Raw genomic sequence first — 14,051 nt, 5'->3', positions numbered from 1 at the left:
ATTCTTATTAATTCAATATATCCAAAATATTATCATTTCAACATTTAATAAATATTTAAAAGCTTATCACTGTAATATTTTATATCCTTTATTTCTCATGGTAACTCTAAAATCAGTTGTGTACTTTGAATCTTTGGTGTATCTCACTTCAGACTAGCCTCATTTCAAGTACCAACAGCCACATACGGCTAGTGGCTCCCATACTGGACCAGTTGAGATGGGTCAGGTCATTATGCATGTATACAGTTTATGAATAGACTCTACAAATTTTAAGGTAGAAAAGGTACAACTATTGCCTCAAAAATAAACTGCACCTCTAGTGCATGCCTGTTGTAAGATACAGAATTATTAAGGCATACCTAACTTGATTATACCTAAGGCAAATGGATATAAGTCAGCTGAGAGAGCAACAAAGTATATGCAAGCATAAACCAACAGTACCAAATTGCCTACCACTTGGTATCATCCTTAGAATCACACTTTCAGCCATAGCTTTTTTTTTTCCTCATTAAACTTTTGTTTTAATGGGTCTCAAAGTTCTGTGACAGATTTTTGGTCACGTTGTTTCCATTAAAAAGTATTGATTTTAAAAACTAGTAACTTAAAACTGCCACACACACACAAAAACAAATAGTCCACAAAACATTCTCCTTTCCTTCTGAAGGTTTTATAATGCATCATTACCATTAGCCAGTCTTTTACTATTCAACTTAAATGGCCAACTGACACAACAGTTCTGAGACCATTCTTCCACTACTGATTAAGACGGGGGGAGGGGGGGGCAGGTATTGGGGAAATATTCATTTAGCCTTCTGAGCTTTCTGGGCAGACTTGGTGACCTTCCCAGCTCCAGCTGCCTTCTTGTCCACTGCTTTGATGACACCCACAGCAACTGTCTGTCTCATGTCACAAACAGCAAAACAGCCAAGAGGAGGCTAGAGAAGCTCTCAACACACATAGGCTTGCCAGGAACCATATGAACAATAGCAGCATCACCAGATTTCAAGAACTTGGGACCATCTTCCAGCTTTTTTCAGGAACGACGATCTGTCTTCTCCTTCAGCCAGCAAACTTGCAAGCAATGTGAGCTATGTGACCATCCAGCACAGGCGCATATCCAGCACTGATCTGGCTGGAATCGTTCAGGATAACCACCTGAACCATGAAGCCAGCTGCTTCCATTGGTGGGTCATTTTGGCTGTCACCAGCCACATTGCTATAACAAACATCTTTGACTGATACGTTCTTGACATTGAAGCCCACATTGTCCCCAGGAAGAGACTCACTCAAAGCTTCATGGTGCATTTCAATAGACTTCACTTCAGTTGTAACATTGACTGGAGCAAAAGTGACCACCATGCCAAGTTTAAGAACACCAGTCTCCACTCGGCCCACAGGGACAGTACCAATACCACCAATTTTGTAGACGTCCTGGAAGGGTTGATGCAAAGGCTTGTCAGTTGGACAAGTTGCAATCCAGAGCTTCAAGCAGTGTGGTTCCACTGGCATTGCCATCTTTACCTTCCCTTGAACCAAGGCATGTTAGCATTTGGCTCCAGCATGTTGTCACCATTCCAACCAGAAATTGGCACAAATGTTACTGTGTTGGGGTTTGTAGCCAATTTGCTTAATGTAGGTGCTAACTTCCTTAATGGTGTCCTCCTGTCTCTTCTGGCTGTAGGGTGGCTCAGTGGAATCCATTTTGTTACCACCAACAATTAGTTGCTTTACACCCAGTGTGTAAGCCAGAAGGGCATGCTCACGGGTCTGCCCATTCTTGGAGATGCCCGCTTCGAATTCACCAACACCAGCAGCCACAGTCAGCCTGAGATGTGCCTGTAATCACGTTTTTGATAAAGTCTCTGTGTCCTGGGGCATCAATGATGGTCACATAATACTTGCTGGTCTCGAATTTCCACAGGGAGATATCAGTGGTGATACCTCGTTCAGCTTTCAGTTGATCCAAGACCCAGGCATACTTGAGGAGCCTTTTCCCATCTCAGCAGCCTCCTTCTCAAATTTTTTAATAGTTCTTTTGTCAATCCCACCACATTTGTAGATCAGATGACCAGTAGTGTTAGATTTGCCTGAATCTACGTGTCCAATAATGACAATGTTGATGTGAGTCTTTCCCTTTCCCATTTTGGTGTAGTTTTAGTGGCGGTTTTCACAACACCTGTGTTCTGGCAGCAAACCCATTGAGAGAAAACAGCCACAGCGTTTTGTCTGTTGTTGTCCACTTCAGAAAAGACACAGTGCTTATGGAAAAAGGGGGAAAAAAAAAACCCTTCTATTTGAAAATCTTTAAATTGTTTAAAAATAAAAAGTTCCTTTAAGTACTTCCATTTCAAAAGCAATCAAAAAGTTGGCAAACTGTTTTTGTAAAGGGCCATATAGTAAATATTTTAGGCTTTCTGGGCCGTATAGTCCTTGTCATACCTACTCAACTCTGCCATTGTAGTGGGGAAAAAAACACAGATACTATGTAAACAAATGGATATGCCTGTGATTCAATAAAACAATTTACAAAAACAGATGGTGCGACCATAGTTTGTAACCCTTGGTCTAGACTACTTTCCTTGCATGTAAAAGAAAACCAGGTCAAATTCGTTGAATGTTTACTGACAGCAACAGCAAAAAAAATCTTAGTGGAAATGTTCAAAAGATGTTATCAGGTACCCATTTTTTTCTCCACTTCTTGGCCATTAGCATTTCCACATTTAAATAGCCTTTACTGCTCATGAGCTCAGAAGGAAAGAAAAAAATCTCTCTCTCTAACAACTATATCAATCTCTAAAAAAATATTGAGGCCTTCCTTAAGCCATTTTCCCATCCTGGATCAATTGATGTTCCCAATGGAAGGAGGTCTCTTAATGGTCAACATAGCCCACACACATAAAATCAGAAGTGAGAGGAGAGATATTTGATTGCCAGCCCTGCCAGATGAAAGAGGCAGAAAATAAAAGGAAAAAAAAAAAAAGAATAACTTATGAAAAAGAAGGAAAGAAACAGAGTACAGAGACAAATTAAAGACATTCACCAATGGCATCATATCTCGGGACATTATCACTCCTGATGCATTAATTCCAGTGAACAAGGTAATACTAAAAGCAACAAGGACTTTTTCATCTGAGAGGATCAGGCACTGGGGTGGAATGGGGGACAAAACCATATTGTAGATATAATGATAGCCTCATGTTAAGTAGAAGACAATATGTACAGATTTTAACAAAGACATCCAGTGATCCAGAGTGGGGTAAAATCACCAAAGAGTGAGGATTTCTAATAGGCAAGTCAAGCACTGAGTCATACAATCTGAATCAAGGGAACATATCCTGACAGAGGTCATTGGCTATTTCAAGGAAGGCAGTCCCACCTCACAGCATTTGGGTTACCATTTTAGTTTCTAAAATATTGCAGAAATCAGAGACAGAAAGATAATGGATATTGGTTTTCAACATAAAAAACACAATGATCTGAACTGATGTTGAGAGGTGGTACCATGCTACTAATTAATACCTGTTGGTCTGGAGTTCCTTCAACTCTCCTACCCAAGATCAAGATTTTCCTAAAACATGAGAAAAAGCTGAGTCTGAAAATGATGATCAGTTCTTGAGCATCTTATTTCCATGCAGAAATAAAGATTTATTTATTTATTTGTCAGAGAAGAGAGAGAGAGAACAAGCAGGGGGAGTGGCAGGCAGAGGGAGAAGAAGGCTCCCTGCTGAGCAAGGAGCCCGACATGGGACTCGATCCCAGGACCCTGGGATCATGACCTGAGCTGAAAGCAGATGCTTAATCGACTGAGCCACCCATGTGTCCCATCCACGAAGAAATAAGATGCGGAAACTAAGAGCAGAGTCTTGAGAACAGAGGATATTTTTAAAGATTATAAGGAAAGTTCCTGTTCTTTAAGATGGTTGGGGTTTTGTTTTTGTTTTATTATAATTTGAGTTCAACAGGCAATTAATAATGTTTGCATATGATTTGAGAGGTTGGAATAGGTTTGAGTCTATTAAATAAGAGAGGAGATTGGACTCAAGTGTCCATCAAAAGAGGAATGGATAAAGATGATGTAAAAGGAATGAAATCTTGCCATTTGCAATGACATGGATGGAGCTAGAGAGTATTATCCTAAGCAAAATAAGTCAGAGAGACAAATACCATACAATTTCACTTATGTGTAGAAAAACAGAAGAAATGATCAAAGGAAAGAAAAAAGAGAGAGAGACACAAACCAAAAAACAGACTCTTAATTATAGAGAAAAAACTGAAGGTTACTGGCAGGGAGAGGGGTCAGGGGGTGGGTGAAATAGGTGATGGGGATTAAAGAGGGCACTTGTGATGAGCACTGGGGGAATGTATGGAATTGTTGAATCATTATATTTTACACCTGAAACTAACATAACACTGTATGCTAACTATACTGGAATTAAAAATAAATAAACACACATATCTTTAAAAAAGAGAGAGAGAGAGAAGATATGGGATATTGGAGCTTGATCTCCACCACCTATCATTCATGCCTTTAACAAGCATTAAATAATTGCTTAATGGGATCAATTGCCACTCAAAATAGCAAAAAAATATTTTATTTGTTTTTTTAAAGATTCATTTATTTATTTTACAGAGAGGGAGAGAGAGAGACAGCGGGATGGGGGGGTAGAGGCAAAGGAGAGAGAGGGAAAGAAGCAGACTCCCTGCTGAGCATGGAGCCCCACATAGGGCTCCATCTCATGACCCCGAGATCAGGACCTGAGCAGAAACCAAGAGGCCAACATTTAACCGAATGCGCCACCCAGGCACCCACCAGAAAAAGATTTTTAAAAATAGAACACAGTTACTGCTCTTGAGAAACACACAGTGTACTGAAGAAGATGTCCATGGAAACAATTTTAGCAGAGTAACTGTGCTATATTTGAGTATGTTTATTAGGTTCTCTGAGCACAGAGAAGAGTACTATTGCCCACATGACAAAGTCAACAAAAGGTTCACAGTGGAGCTAGTGTTAGAGCTGAATCTTTTTAAAAGATTATGAGGTCACCAGGTAACCTAAGAAAGGGTATTTTGATCAGCAAAGCCTTGGCAGAATGTAATGGCCTTGGGGGATGGCAAGTAGCCTTGGATGAGCAGATCTACTCAAAGTGTGTGAGTGTGTGTGTACATGCACATGCACGCACGTGGATGCATATATGTTTGTATTAGGACAGAGAAGTGAAGTGGGGGACTGAGAGAAGATGAGTCAAGAAAGGAGCAGAGGGACCTTGTAAGGAGTTTGGAATTGATTATGAAGCCACTGAAGGATTTTAGGCAGGACGGTGATGAGGTAGATTGGCATATCAGAAATTTCATTTTGGTTGAAGTCTCCTTTATGAGGGCCACAAAGGAAGAAGCATTTTTCATTTTAATTAAAAAAAAAACATTTATTGAACACTGTCTTTGTGTCAGACCTATTCTCTGTCCTCCTAGAAAAAGTCAATTTTCAGAGAAAATCAGATAGAGGAATCAATCTTGTTGCCTGAAGACATTTCCCATTTTGGAAATGTCTCTCTTAGGACATAACTCAGTCTTTAAAAGACAGAAAAGATTAGTAAAATAAAGTTTTTCATTTATAGTGGTCTCCATTTTCATCCCCACTGGGTTCAAATAGCAGGTTCCTCAGGCTCTTATGCAAAACACAGACAAAACAAGCAAACAAAACACTTTTAGCAAGTCTACCCCTATAGGTTTCGGATATAACTGGATTCCAGTGGTGAACAAAGTTTAGAGAGAATCAGTAAAAGCATCATATCTCTTCAGACAGTTGGTCCATCACCCACAAGAGCAGCCCTGAGAGTTTTATGAGTAGATCTCATTTTATTTACGTGTGACCACAGAGGAAATAACAGCAGATATCAGGAATTTACCACTCATAGTTACTTCAGATGAGAACCAGCTCCATGGCTTTCCACAATTATCTTCATTTCTTACCATCCTTTATGGGTAAAAAGAACTTTTGAGTTGGGAATTTGTCACTGTATAATTGGATCTGGCCAGATATACTGCAAATTATTTATTGCTATCTGATGTGTAAAATCTTCTTTCTACTTCCCAGTGATCTCAGTCAACTCATTAAAAATTATTACAGTAATGAAGCTGTTGTAATACAAAAAGACAACTAAAAAATTCTAGAAATATCATGCAGATTTTAACATATTTATTTTCACCACCAGATGGCATTATTTAGTTTTTTAAAGGCTAAAAAAAAACCTATACAGACCTAACATCAGCAGCGAAGTAGTCAAAATAATTTAAATATGAGTGAATAATCTTGTCTCAAACAAAAGAATCATCAAAGAAATGGATTAATGTTTTCCCTTTGTTCCAGTCACCATCCATCTCTCTAAGAGGTTGCTTCTTTTGAAACCAGCTGAAGATTAATTATGTATATGGGACACACTGGGGGGCACTGAAAGAGGGGAATTGGGCCACAAGTGCTCATATTTGGAAACAGATGGTTTGAAAATGAATAAAGGTAATTAATAATAATGATGTCTTGACTGCATGGAGCCGCTGTCCTCCTCAGAGCTCAAAAAGCTTCCTTTGTTATCTCATTCATCCTCCCTATGTTTAATCATGACATCAGGAATTGCATGTACACACCTTATGTTCTGTTTTGTTTTATATTTTGGGGATTCCAGACAGTAAAAATTCCTCCTGATACAATAGATCTATATTCGTGGTTACGATCGCAACACATATAAATACCCTGCAGGTTGTTTTAAATGATGGAACAAAAACACGAACACCACAAATAGGTAAATTTGCTTGAGCTGGCGGGGAAGCAAGGCAGAGGAACTTGGAAATATTTGTTACAGAAATTCAAACCCAAGAATACTTCTCTATGTATCAGATAGTTTATAAAATGTGGATTGCAATGGAGATGAGTTATTCATATAGGATGTGAACTAGAATGTAAGGTATCTGATGACTAAATTAGAAAATACTTTCGGGCTTTTTCCCACTGACACTATGCCAACTTCTTTCTAGAATCCGAAGTCTTGTGAATATTAAAGAAACCTAAAATACCCTTTTTTTCTAAGAAACCTTACAACTTAAAAGCATAATTTGTTAGCATGGTCTAAACACACACCCCCTCCTTCCTTTTTTTACTTCTCAGTGGATCCCTGTATTCATGTCTCTTCTTCTATTTCTGGCTGCTTCCAACTTTTCACTCCAGCCCTACTTTCCCCTCCTCCAAACCTACCTATCGGGTATGCCTCCCGATGACGGCAACAGCCATCAATCACTATCTCTGTGTTTCTTCTGCTTTATTGGGTGGTGATCAAGGGGAAAGAAGATAAAATTTTTCAGAACCTATGTCTAAGAGAAAAGCCCTCTTCCCTTAGGCAGAGCCCTTGATGAACTTTTTACCACTTTCCAATAAAATTTCTCTCAGTATTTTGAAAAGCTAGGATTCCTTTTTCTTGATCTATAGATCCTCTCCTGCAACGAAATTTCAAGAGAACAATACCATATTTTCCCCCAAATTGCTTTCTCTAGTATTTCTCTTTAATTCTGAAAGAGCTACAATTCTGAGTGCATCTCCACAGCTTGCTCGTGGCATTACTGGCCTGGGACTAACTTGTACCACGGAAACCTGCAGAGCCACAAGCATCAGAAAATCAGTGCCAGTTTGACAAGGAATATCAAAGAAACCCAAGTCATCACAAAATCTGCTTCAGATGTGGGCTAGTTTCTAGGCTAATTCCTGGTGGAAGGAATCTTTGGAATGACTGCTAGCAATTCAGAACTCTCTTGTAAGTTCTTAGTAATTTTTGAAGAGTCATGTGTGACCCCACAGTCATTCCTCATCTTCATCTCTTGAGCAGTTGTAGGGCCTCCTCTCTCCGTGCAGTTCCCAGATCCTTACTGCCCATCTGCACATGGAATCCTTCAATCAGTCAAAAACCTTTTAGTGAGGTTCTAATATGTCCCAGGCACTGTGCTTGATACATTAAAAACAAGAAGAAGAAAGAAGAAAACAGATCTTCAAAAAGCTTATATTCTAATGACTCTTGGGGCACTATCAGGTAACAAGCATCAAGTAGGGGGAGTGTTAAGTAACCTAGGTATGAGGACAGGAGTCCAGTAGAGCTCCAGTCTATTCCTTTTTAATGGCTCTTTAACTTTCTACTTCAAATCCAGAGTCAATGCAGGCTAAAGAAGAGTGTTTCTTCAGATGAGTTCAAATCCCAGGACTTATACTTTGTTAAGTTATCTGATTCTCTCAGCATTCATTTCCTTATCGGATTCAGGGGGATAAACAATAGCTCCCTTACCAGATGGCTGAAGGATTAAATAAGACATTATCTGGAAAGCACTTAGCACAATGCCTGGCCTCTATCAGTTGCCTACGAAGAACATGATAGGATTAGCATTTATTGAGCAGGTTTTTTGGGACGAGGATCTTTGCCAGGTTATTGCTCATATCCACCTCATTATTTCTCCACAGCAGCCTGAGAGTAAACCTTATTATTCTCACTTTATAAGGAGACTCAGAAAGGAAGCTTGCCTAATTCTACACAGCTAGCAATTTGGGGGATTAGATTAAAAAATCACGTCTTTTCACACTAAGCCCGAAGTTTTTCCTTTACACATTTTCAAGGAACACACGTTGTCTTGGAAGAGACATCTCCCAAAGGACTTTCACAAGGTGCTCAGAGTTATTTAGTCCAGTTCTGCAACCCATGGGTCAAAAGTGTGCCACGGAAGCATGTCCTTGTCAAGTTCAAGTAGGGGAGGGAGAAAAAAAGCTTCCTCCCTCAGGATGAGACAGAGAGCTTTTATGCTTTTCCCCCACAGAGGACATGTTGCTGCAGTCTGCAGAATGAGAAGGGGAAAAGTGAGCTGATTGTTCTTTGTGCAATAATGAGATGGGTGGATCCTCAAAGTTAATGGTACCCCAAATGTTATGGAGCAATTGGCATAGTCAGATATGTGGAAAATGTTTCTCTATGCCTGCTCCTTAGAACAAACCTTCAGAGACGACAAAAGCTTCAACATGAAAGGCAAGAGCATAAGCAGAAAATGCCAGAAGACTATCAAAGGACTCAGAAGTCTCGGACAGTCCTTAGCTCTCCTTTATAAGCTATTCTCTGAACTGAGGCCAGGTTCTACCCACACTTGCCTTTGGAGTTGAGTCACATGATAAAAGGCAGATGTGTCAATCTAACATTAATGAACTCAGTGCCTGGTGCTTGTATTAATACATTTTTTTTTATTTGAAACAGTATTCAAAGCAGAATATCGAGTAGGTAAATTACCTCTTGGATTTATTTCAGCACTGTAAATCACCATCCATCATTCATGTGTAAATAATATCTGGTAGTGTTTTTGGTCCATCCACCCCATTAGGTTGGAGGTTACTACTTGCTCTATTTTGTTTTCATTTTTACTATGCAACCTACTTCCTGAGTCTTATATATCATTGGCAATACTTCTAATCCACTGGACAGGAAATTTGATTCTTAAGTCTATGGAATACTTTGCACATATTTTAGCATTATATAACAACATTCTTTGGCACTCTTTCAGCAAAGATTTAAATTTTTAAATATTTTTGTGTACACACATTGTATGACATCAGTGTCCTCAAACAATAAGATATTCTGCTGTTCTTCAGAATTTTAACCTGACTCATACCACTTCTTGTAGAATCCGAGGCATTGCTGATTAGTATATGTGTGTATATGTGCATTTGTGTATGTGTGTCTAACAAGGTTCATAATGCATTAAATCTCCCAGCATTGCTAAGAAAGAGGATCATCTGTATATATTACATATATGACCTCTGCTTATCCTGATCCACAGCTTCTTCAATGCTGTTCTCCAAACCAACTATTCTTGATCCAAACTCTTTACCTCAGTTGCCTCCCCTAAATACTCACCCAAGTCAGTCCACACACATCTTACCTTAATCCTATTTTTTTCCAAACCAGCCCTGAACACAATTTCCCATTCCCAGAGCCATTTCAGAGTCATTCTTGAGAGACTTCTCATTCTTGAAAGCCACAATGGCTCCTAACAGTGCAGCTTTTCTCTATCACCTTCACAAATATCCATCAATTACCTTTATAATGACAATGCTGCCTTCATATGTAACTTTCACAAACTTCTCTCACCTTTCTAGATAACATGGTACTTGGCTCACATTTTTCCTCCCACCTTCTATCTTTTGCCATCATCCTAAGTAATATATAATGTATACATGAATTAGGAACCATCTTGACATCATGCTATTCTTGCCCTTCCTCACATCAGTAGCGTACATCTACCTCTACCTCAAGACACTTTAGGAGGATCACATTATCAAAATGCACTACACCATGACCCAAGTATCTAGCTCACCGCTTTCTTTTTCAAAAGCAGCCTCTTTCCCAAACACCTCTTATTTGCTCACCAGCCCTACAATCACTCAATTCCCTACACTTCTCCCTACCTTTGATGCCCTTTTGGCTTTATTTGATCGCTTTGTATACAGAATCTGTGGGTTAACTTTTTCAAAGATTCACTTTTCTGCTTCAACTGTCCAACAATATGCTAAAATCAATGAGGTGCAGAAGAAGAGTGATATGTGATCTCTGCCCATAAACAGTTTACCACTTAAAATGGGAAGCAAGAAATTCTTGTGTGGATGCTTCTCTTACTTCTTCTTCAGAGAAGTGACAATCATTTTTGTCTTAATTTAGCTTGGAGACAACACAATCTGCTTTCCAGTCATCTATCCCCTTAATTTCAAACTCCATCTCCGCATTAGTCAACACTGTGCCTCAAGTGAGAGGACTGAGTAAAATGACCTCAGTTTGGCTCTCTTTGTATATGCGATCTTATAAAATTGTCTTGTATCCATTCCAGAAAGTTATTCTTGCTTTAATTATTATGAGTACTGTCTTTAAATTTTGTGGTGAATTTGGAAATAATTCAAAAGTGCTTCAAAATATGATCATTTGTGGTTAATTTTATGTGTCAACTTGGCTAAGTTACCTGTGATCATATTTCTATTGCACTATAGCAAAGAAAAAAACAGTATGTCCCTTTGTCCTTTCTACAGTGAGAAAGTGAATTATATTGAGCCAGAGTTATGTTTTCCTATAATATAGCAAATCCTTGTCTTTTTATGCTGCAGGTGACCGGCACTAACTAAGTTGTGAAAAATGTCTTCTCAACTTATGTGTTAATGCTGCTCTGATACTTTTCCCCCCATAAATACAAAATAGAAACCCTATAATATGTTGGGAAAAAATCCACCCAGATGTTTGGTCAAACACCAGACTACATGTTGCTATGAAAGTATTTTTTTTTTTTAGATGTGATTAACATTTAAATCCATAGACTTTGAGTAAAGCAGATTATTCTCCATACCGTGGGTGAGTCTCATCTAATCCAATGAAGACCTTAAGAGAAGAAACTGAGGTCTCCCAAGGAAGGAGGAATTCTGCCAGTAGAAGGCCTTTGAACCAGAGCTACAACATCAACACTTCCCTTAGTCTCCAGCCTGCCAACCTGCCAGCCTGCCATACAGAACCGGGAGTTAACCAGTCCCCACAACCATGTGAGCCAATTCCTGAAAATAAACCTCTTTATATCTATGCACACATCCTATTGGTTCTGTTTCTCTGGAGAATACTGGCTAATGCATCACGCTATATTGTATGAGTAAACCGACACCATAAAATAAAGGTCTTTGATACAGAAATCGCTCTTGTTATGAATACTTCAAGATACAATCTGCTGCTTGGTTTGCTTAGTGTATCAAAGTAATTCTCATTATTTAAATCCCACTAGAAATAGAAAATACTAATTGTGGCCTTAATAATCAAGTATTTGGCAAAATTCAGTGTGCTGGTTCCATTTAAATAAATTAAATTGACTGTTGCTGTGTGCCTGGGTGGCTCAGATGGTTAAGCGTCTGCTTTCAGCTCAGGTCATGATCCCTTCTCCCTCTGCCTCTGCCTCTCTCTCTCTCTCTCCCTGTCTCTCATGAATAAATAAATAAAATCTTAAAAAAAAATTGTCTGTTGTTTCTCATTGGGTAGTGGGATTATCAAGTAGATAGTTTCTAATATTGCAGGAAGTAATTTATATAAAAATTTATATAAAAATAAAACTCAAAATTTATATAAAAATAAAACTCGGGGCGCCTGTGTGGCTCAGTTGTTAAGCATCTGCCTTCGGCTCAGGTCATGATCCCGGGGTCCTGGGATCGAGCCCCGCATCAGGCTCCTTGCTCTGCAGGAAGCCTGCTTCTCCCTCTCCCACTCCCCCTGCTTGTGTTCCTTCTCTCGCTGTGTCTCTCGCTGTCAAATAAATAAATAAAATCTTTAAAAAAATAAAAAAATTAAAAAATTAAAAAAATAAAAATAAAACTCAAAATTCACATTTGGTGCTCATCTATGTATTCATTAACTAGTGAGTCACCAATACCTATTTTTTCCCAACATATTATAGGGTTTCTATTTTGTATTTATGGGGGGAAAAGTATCAGAGCAGCATTAACACATAAGTTGAGAAGACATTTTTCACAACTTAGTTAGTGCCGGTCACCTGCAGCATAAAAAGGCAAGGATTTGCTATATTATAGGAAAACATAACTCTGGCTCAATATAATTCACTTTCTCACTGTAGAAAGGACAAAGGGACATACTGTTTTTTTCTTTGCTATAGTGCAATAGAAATATGATCACAGGTAACACTAAAAAATAATGTTAATAAAATGAACTGTAATTGAAAGCAAAACAGATCTCACAGAAGATAGAAGGACAAGGAATCAAGACACAATGGGAAGATACCTGGGAGTAAATAAAATGGGTTTAAGTCTAAAATGTCTGATTATTTTCATAACAAGGCATTTATAAAATTATCAGGGTCTATATGGATCAACTAGCTGTTGTTTTTGAGATTTTGGACAAGTTTCAGAAGACAAGAAAGCTGATTCTATTTTAGAGAGGAAAATTTGGATAATTAGAGCAAAAAATCTTACTGGCACAGAAAGAATACCAAGAAGAAATCAAGGCCAAAATGATTTTCAAGATCCTTATAGAGGACAGGGTAATGGGTATTAACCTGCTTGTTTTCTTAAATAATAAGTTTTAAGATAGTAATTTAATCTATGCAAAGGGAACAGCCCTGGTATGTTAGGGCAGACTACAGATTTTAATCTCTTAGAAATTTACTTACTGTTCTCCATTAACATTACAGGAAAATAAGTCCACACAACAGCTACAGTAACTGCTAATTTACCAAACATAATCGGAAAATGAGACCTACTCCCTCCCCACCCCCAGTGAATTTTCTAGATAAGATAGGAAAGGAGATTGGGAAGGGACCCAAATGTTCATAGATATTATGGCACAGTTACATGTGCACACGTGCTATTCAAACACCTTAAGTTTAAATCCTTATTCTGTTTCTTAAAAATTATGAGATCTTGAGCAACTTACACAATCTCCCCAAGATTCACTTTCCTTATCTGTGAAATGGGAATAATAATAGCATCATCTTATGAAAAGTAAATGAGATTATGAAAGTTAAAGTCTTGTTGGGGAGACCATTCAATTAATTATAGTTCTAGGAAACTTAATAATTGATTAACTCATCTGTTTTTCCCACCTAATTGTGAGTTCCTCAAGAACAAGAATTACACCTTGCTCTTATAAGTGTCTACTGTATATAATAGGAAGCCTAACAGAGAATGAACTTGCTATAAATTCAGCATTTCATATTTAGTATTCATATTTTATTGTCATTTACATGGAGCAGATATTCCAAGTAAAGATAAAGAAAAAGAAATAGGACAGTGAATGCTGGACCTGAGATAGTCTGGAGGAGGCAGGAAGTAAAGAAATATGCCTGGTTTGACTGGAGGAAAGGGCTAATCAGCTCCCCATTGGTCAAGGCAAGTAAGACATCAGAGTCAGCCATCAGGGCAAGTAGGTTAATAAAATGGCACCAGAGGCAGGAAGGCAGTCATGAGCTTTATTCTTGACACAAGCATCTTCTACTCCAGCCTC

General features: G+C 38.5%; 1 pseudogene; it reads right to left on the bottom strand.

The window, feature by feature from the left end:
* Positions 1 to 800: 800 nt before the first annotated feature.
* Positions 801 to 2,362, bottom strand: LOC118539004 (elongation factor 1-alpha 1 pseudogene; annotated as a pseudogene).
* Between the last annotated feature and the right edge of the window lie 11,689 nt (positions 2,363 to 14,051).

The sequence above is a fragment of the Halichoerus grypus genome, chromosome 2 (genome assembly GCF_964656455.1).
Source record: "Halichoerus grypus chromosome 2, mHalGry1.hap1.1, whole genome shotgun sequence".
Taxonomy (NCBI): Eukaryota; Metazoa; Chordata; class Mammalia; order Carnivora; family Phocidae; genus Halichoerus; species Halichoerus grypus.
The sequence above is the reverse complement of the archived record's forward strand: the minus strand, read 5'-3'. Positions and strand labels throughout refer to the sequence as shown.